We start from the raw sequence: 7,500 nt of genomic DNA, 5'->3' as shown, positions 1-7,500 counted from the left end.
CTCTCTCTCTCTCTCTCTCTCTCTCTCTCTCTCTCTCTCTCTCTCTCTCTCTCTCTCTCTCTCTCTCTATCTATCTATCTATCTATCTCTCTCTCTCTCTCTATCTATCTATCTATCTATCTATCTATCTCTCTCTCTCTCTCTCTCTCTCTCTCTCTCTCTCTCTCTCTCTCTCTTTCTCCAGACATACACACAGATAAAGATACAAATATATATTTATTTCTATTGTCACTACCGTCGATGACCTCTTCACTGACCCGGTCCCTCGTGACGTCATGCATGACCACGATGATTGCCGTCTGTTCGTGCCCGTTTAGGGTTGCGTCTCCTTTGGCTTCCGTCATGCACATACACATGTGTGTGTGTGTGTGTGTGTGTGTGTGTGTGTGTTTGTGTGTATGTGTGTGCGTGTGTGTGTGTGTACATATATATATATATATATATATATATATATATATATATATATATATATATATATATATATATATACACATATATATATGTGCATATATATACCCGCTTATCTATTCACCTATCTCACCAGATATATAACTAGAAAGACAGATAAGCCGACATGCGATCTGCACCAGAGACTCTCCTTCTCTAACCTTCCCGCGGCCGAACGCGAGAGCAACGAGTGACCAGATGGAAGTTGTGTTAGAATCTCGCCCCCCGAGTGCTGCGCTCTTCCCTGTCCCATGCTTTGATTGATCTGTGAGCGTTAGTGTGTGCGTGTGTGCGTGCGTGTGTGTGTGTGTGTGCAGGAGGGGTTGTCATGTGTTTGTGTGATTCAATTTTTTTCTTTCTGATTTGGAATGATTGGTAGAGAAAAGGAGAGAGAGAGAGAGAAAGAGAGTGTCTGAATTCAAATCTATGAAACCGAAAATCAATCAACGATTCCTCATTGGCTCACCTGGTCCCCGAAGAGAGTACTCATGGGCGTGTGACACGGCAGGGAAGTACCGCTGCCGCATCGCCGTCCGCCGTTGTCCTTCCGCGATTCTTTGGCCGACGCTCCCTGGGCCCGGCACCTGACGGAGGTCCCTCTCCTCCGGACGTCGACGGGGTTCAGGTGGTGCCCTCTCCTTGTGGTCGCTCGAACCCAGTCCTCGTAGGCTGTGGTGCCGGACAGGTCGTCGCCCAGGTAGTGGCAGCAGCCGAACATGTGGCTTGAGCTGGGCGATGTCCCCGAGGGTGACCTCTTTCCTCTGGCGCGTCCGAGGACCTGAGGTCGCCCTCGATCCCCAGCGGCAGCATGGTGTGCTTAGCCTCGTCCTGGAGGTCTTGGAGGAGAAGTGCAGAATGGAGCGCCTGTTGTACGGAAGGCCAAACGTCTCGGAAAATCCTTTCTGGTATTGACTCACCTGGGTCTCGTTGATGTTCTCCCAGAGGATTTGGATACGGTCGTTCTTGTCGTTGCGTCGGTGCATATGACGCCCCCCCCCCCCCAGCAAGTGCCTAAGCTCATGCAACATTGCATACCTGAAACATCTACGGGGATTCAGAGACACGGTGGTTGGTTATCCTGTTCCTCGTGGAGTTACCGACGGTAGCCGTGTGCGCTTTACGGGCTCGGACAGGACCACATTCAGAAAATTAGCCTCAAGCCTTCTCCTGGGGGTCGAGGGGCTGGAACCTGACGCAGGTATGGCGCCCGAGGTAGTCCATGCACTGCCGGTTGGACCCTCTCCTGGTGCTTCGCCTCGAATCGCGCGTCCATGACGAGAGGAACCTCGCGGTGCGGCCAGGGATGCTGGCGGCGTGTTGACCGGCGTCACCGGGTTCTTGGAAGAGCACCTTGTCTGTGTGCATGTGTACGTATGTGTGTGTGTGTGTACGTGAGTGTACGTATGTGTGTGTGTGTACGTGAGTGTACATGTGTGTGTGTGTGTATGTGTATATGTGTGTGTGTGTGTGTGTGTGTGTGTGTGTGTTCCCGCGTGTGTGTTAGTGCGTATATGTGTGTATGTGTGGGTGTGTGTACGTGTGAGTGTGTGTGCCTGCGTGTGTGTGTGTGTGTCTGTATGTGTGTATGTGTGAGTGTGTGTGTGTGTGTAGAGAGAGAGTAAGAAAGAAAGAGAGGAAGACAGAGAGAGAGATAAAAAAAATAATAAGAAACAGACAAAGAGAGAAACAAACAGACACACAGAAACACAGAGGGAAAGATCGACAAACAGAGAGAGAAAGAAAGAGAGAGAGAGAGAGAGGGAGGGAGGAAGAGAGAGAGAGAGAGAGACAAATACCAGAAGAAAAAAAAAACCGGAACTGCAGATCGAGTTTCCGAGAACTCTGGGGTGCGCGAAGAGTAACAGGCAGCGATTAACGGAGAGGAGCTTCTCGTTCTTTCAGGGGTCTGGGAGATAATAGCAGTTGTCTTGGAGTTCTGTGTTGTCCTGTAGTTATCCAGAGTTATCTTAGGTTATCCTTTGATAGGGATAGATAGATAGAGAGGGGTAGGGAGGGAGGGAAGGAGGGAGGGAAGGAGAAAGGGAGGGGGAGAGAAAGAAAGAGAGAGAGAGAGAGAGAGAGAGAGAATGAGTGAGATAGATAGATAGAGAGAGAGAGAGAGAGAGGGAGGGAGGGAGGGTGAAATAGGGAGAGAATGAGAAAAAAAGACAGACAGACAGATAAAAAAGAATGAAAGACAAATAGAGAGAGAGAATGAGAGGAAAAGTCAGACAGATGGATAAAAAGACAGACAAACAGGTAGACAGACAAACAGCCAGACAGTCAGACAGACAAAGAGGAAGAGGGAGAACGAGAGCATGAGAAAATGGCCCTCATGGACAGCTGAAAATCATACGATTCAGTGAACACCTTTTGCTAGTCTTTTATTTACCTTCCTTTCAATTCATCTCAGTTATCATCTCCTCCTATTCCTTTTTCTGTTTTTTATCTTCTCGTTTACATTTTTCTTCTTCTTTTTTTCCTTATTTTTTCACATACGGACACAGGGATATGTAATGTTTTATTCTATTTGTTTATTTCAGTGTCTTATTTTTTTTGTATAGCCCTTTCAATATTGTTGACATGAATTCCATGCTCTCTGTTTCCCCCCAATGGAAATATTTCAACACTCTGACTTCAAACGTTCTCGCTAATGCATTTGTTTTAACAAATTCACTCCTGCTCCTATGATTCCCAACAGCCTTACCTGCATCGCCATAATCCCGAAAGACATCACACTCAACACCATCATCTAGCATATTCATCCGGGGAAAACGGTCACTTTCATCACCATCATCTCAAACCCCATTACCTGCTACATTGTGTAATGTGGCATGCTCATGTTCTCAATGGCTTTGGATAAGTCTAATGGCCTAGAAAGCGAATCTACACTCCCTGTTCCACCTTAAAACACACAAACGTACGCACACATCTAAATTACTAGTGTGTTTATACGCAAACAACAAATATACGTGTAACTTTTTTTCTTTTTTTAAAGATAAACAAATAAACACCAGGAACCAAATCTAATTAAGGAAACAACAAGAACTTACGACACGCACAAAACATGAATAAACTGAGAAACGTTTCAGGCTCTCATTAACATCTTTTCTCTCTCGCATTATCATAGCTGAAATGTGTCGTAAGCATAAGATATAAGCTCTTATTTGAGAAATGGAGAAGGGTTGTTTCTGGAGAGTGTTGTTGCAAAATGTATAAGTTATTCAAAAGGTATGAGCTTGAAAAAGAAATTACGTTGTCAAGAAAATCTCGTTTCCTTCTGTGGCTGCAATCTAAGAGGTATGCAGTAGAAATTGTAATATTCAGTCAACTATTTTCTTTTGTGTTATTTAAGCTTACATTCGTGCAGCTGATGTAACGTTATTTAAGCTATTCATCAAATTTGATTATTGGCACTCGGTAAAGTTTTGGTGTACTTTGAAAAACAGCCATGTACAATGAGTAGTTAAATGTGGGTTGTAGGCCGTAGATTTATGTTCCCGTTGTTTTTACCCCGCTATGTTTTGTTTTGTATTTTAGTTACGTAATATTAATTGGTGCACATGCCAGCTGTGGCGGTTACTATCAACATGTAACTACCTATTTCTACGTGCCGATTGTCATCAGAACGTTGGTTGCCATAGTTCTACATTGCTCTTTTTCCATGGATATAATCAAAACTTCCCTAACGGGTCTATTCTCCCACCTATTGAAACCGTTAATATACGTCCTCCTTTGCCCCCCTCTAGCTCTCTTGCCTTCGATCTTCCAAGTGATAGTGATATATCCCAGTCCACTTTTCCTCATCACGTGCAGAAAAAATATATAACTATACTCATGTTATCTTTTTTATGTGAAATTTTCAATAAAGTGAAGTACGATAACGTGCTAACAGATTGATTCAGATATGACGGAAAAAATGAAATAGCAACATGATACGATGTTAGTGATTACGAATACAGTAATCATATTAAAGGTAATGATAATCATAATGATGATCTTGATGATAAAGACACTAATGGCGGTACTGATTATGACCATGGTGATGGCTTTTATAATGATGATAAAGATATTAACGATCTCCTGATCTTGAACGATAGGAAGTATTCTTTTATTGTGTTTTTACTTTCTACATTTCCGTTTTTTCTTTCTCTCGTCGTTATTGGTTTTATTCCTCTTCTCCGTCTTTTTCTAAAATACTATAATGATCAAGAATGAATTTGACAGTCATTACCCTTGCAACAGGGACAATCATTATCAATATAATGAATATCAGAACAATTACACCACTAAGAATTATTAATGTTAATCGTGCACTTTAATTCATCTAGTCATTAAAGTTCACAATCCAATCAGAGCGTTCATTATCAAAACAAATTTAATGATATGAAAATCATCTCCATTTACTGAATTTACGCTTTAGAATTAATTGTATATAATATTTTTTTTCTGTCAAAGTGGAATCAAAGCAGTTACTATTCAAATTATTTATCAATTATCATTAGTTCAATCTCATATTAACATATTCAACAATCATTGCCAGTTCAATTAACACAATTAAAGATCGTCACAAGAACACATATAATTAACAAAGTTAACACATTACCAGAGTATTCATTATCAACAAATTTAACAATCATCACCAGCATACTTATCATCACCACGACCTTCATGAAACAACTCGTAATTCATTTCCCAACATGCAATGAATAACTCGCAGATCTTAGAACTTTCGCCGAGTGAAAAATGATGACGAATCCAGAGAAAGGAGGACATTCTTGAGCCGAGCATTGTCGTTTCATCTTTTAAATAGCTCGGAACTTTTCTGTTTCCTCTCTCTCTCTCTCTCTCTTTCTCTCTCTCTCGCTCGCTCTTTCTCTCTCTCTTTCTTTCTTTCTCTCTCTCGCTCGCTCGCTCGCTCTCTCTCTCTTTCTTTCTTTCTCTCTCTCTCTCTCTCTTTCTTTCTTTCTTTCTCTCTCGCTCTTTCTCTCTCTCTCTCTCTCTCTCTCTCTCTCTCTCTCTCTCTCTCTCTCTCTCTCTCTCTCTCTCTCTCTCTCTCTCTCTCTCTCTCTCTCTCTCTCTCTCTCGTTCTTTTTTTTCTCTCTCTCTCCTTCTCTCTCTCCTCACTTCTCACTCTCCCTCACAATCATTCTCCCTCCACCCCTCCCATCCTCCCTCGCTCCCTCCCCCCCTTCCCCTCCCATTCTCTCTCACAATCACTCTCTTTCCATCCATCTATCCATCTCCCTTACTCTAGCTTCTGAAAGCTCATTCTTTTTCCCTTCACTGTTACAAATGACAAACTATTATTTTCGGGTTCTTGTTTGGTTATTTCCTCATATTCTCCTCTTTATTTATTTATTTCTTGCGTACTCTTCACTTTCTTGTCTATTCTCTTTCGTTTTTTTGTTCTTCGTTTGCTTTTGTTGTTTTTGTTGTTGTTTTTTCTCTGTGTTGTGTACTTTTTTTTTTCTTTTTTTTGTGATCTCGTTCATCTTTGTTCTCTTCTGCTTGCTTTTTGCGTCCTCGTTTCTGTTGTTACAAGATTCTTACGTTTTCTTGATTTCATTCACTTATTTATTTATTTATTTATTTTGTTGTTGTTGTTTTTACTTTGTCATGTTTTTTTTTCTTTCTTTTTCTTTGGCTTTTTAATCCCGATTATAATTTTGGAGTGTGGGGCGAAGGGTTTGTTTTGCCTGTGTTTTTTTTTTTTTTTTTTTTTTTTAAGAAATGGTTGCTTTGACTGAGTTCTGTTTGTGTGTGTGTGTGTGTTTTCTCTTTTTTGTTTGACTTTGGTTTTTGTCTCGATTTTGTTCTTTATCTGTTTTTCTGTGTTTTTTTTTTATTCTAGTTTCATTCTCTTTTCTTCTTTTCATTGTTTATGCATTTATTTTCCTATTCATTATTCTTTATTTCTCTATTCCTTGCTTCTCATTTTATTTCATTTTTTCTTAAGTCATTTTATTTGAATTAATTTGCGTCTTCCTCTTGACCTTCATTGTCTTCATGCGTTTCTTTCTCATCCTTTGTTCTCTTCCTCTTCGTTATTTTCCTCTTTGTTATCTTCCTCTTCGTTATTTTCCTCTTTGTTATCTTCCTCTTCTTTATTTTCCTCTTCGTTATCTTCCTCTTCGTTATTTTCTTCTTCGTTTTCTTCCTCTTCTTTCGTATATTTCTCTTCGTTCTCTTCCTCTCCTACTTCCCCTTAGTTTGGTCTCTCTCTCTCTATCTCTCTGTCTTTCCTTCTCTCTCTCTCTCTCTCTCTCTCTCTCTCTCTCTCTCTCTCTCTCTCTCTCTCTCTCTCTCTCTCTCTCTCTCTCTCTCTCTCTCTCTCTCTCTCTCTCTCTCTCTCTCTCTCTCTCTCTCCTCTCTCTCTCTCTCACTCACTCTCTCTCTCTCTCTCTCTCTCTCTCTCTCTCTCTCTCTTCCTCCTCTCCCTCCCCTCCTCCTCTCTCTCTCTCTCTCTCTCTCTCTCTCTCTCTCTCTCTCTCTCTCTCCCTCCCCCCCCCCTCTCTCTCTCTCTCTCTCTCTCTCTCTCTTCCTCCCTCCCCCCCCCCTCTCTCTCTCTCTCTCTCTCTCTCTCTCTCTCTCTCCCTCCCCCCCCCCTCTCTCTCTCTCTCTCTCTCTCTCTCTCTCTCCCTCCCTCGTTGGAAAATACTCCATGTGTGTCTTGCTGGTAATGGAATGCAAACACGAGTTGGTTTCCTAATCTTTTTCAAATTGAACTTTCGGTCGAAGCGTCACGTTATCAAAAGGGGATCCTGTTGCCGGGATTTTAGGGAAGGTCTTCAAGGCAGACGCAAATAGTTTGATTAAAAAGGAGGCTGTTGTTGTTGTTGTTGTTGTTGTTGTTTTCGTGTCTTGAGTTTTGCTCGTCATGGTTTATTTTGAGTTGTTAGGTTATTGTTTTGTCTTGATTTATTATTTGTTTAATGGTATTTTAAATTCTTGTTTACTTTATTTCATTGTTATTATCATTATTATTTTATTTAACCTTTGTCTGGAATGATTACTCTGTCTATCACAGATTGCTATTTCTCAAATCATTTC

General features: G+C 41.3%; 1 non-coding gene across 1 annotated transcript in view; it reads left to right on the top strand.

The window, feature by feature from the left end:
- The window catches only part of LOC122251474 (uncharacterized), a 97,622-nt gene that overhangs the window by 54,516 nt on the left and 35,606 nt on the right, over nt 1-7,500 (top strand). The window lies entirely within an intron of this gene.

This window comes from Penaeus japonicus, unplaced genomic scaffold (assembly GCF_977035675.1).
Source record: "Penaeus japonicus unplaced genomic scaffold, GWHDUDI00000001_assembly GWHDUDI00000037, whole genome shotgun sequence".
Lineage (NCBI taxonomy): Eukaryota > Metazoa > Arthropoda > Malacostraca > Decapoda > Penaeidae > Penaeus > Penaeus japonicus.
Note: the sequence above shows the minus strand (reverse complement) of the source record. Positions and strands in the feature narration are given on the sequence as shown.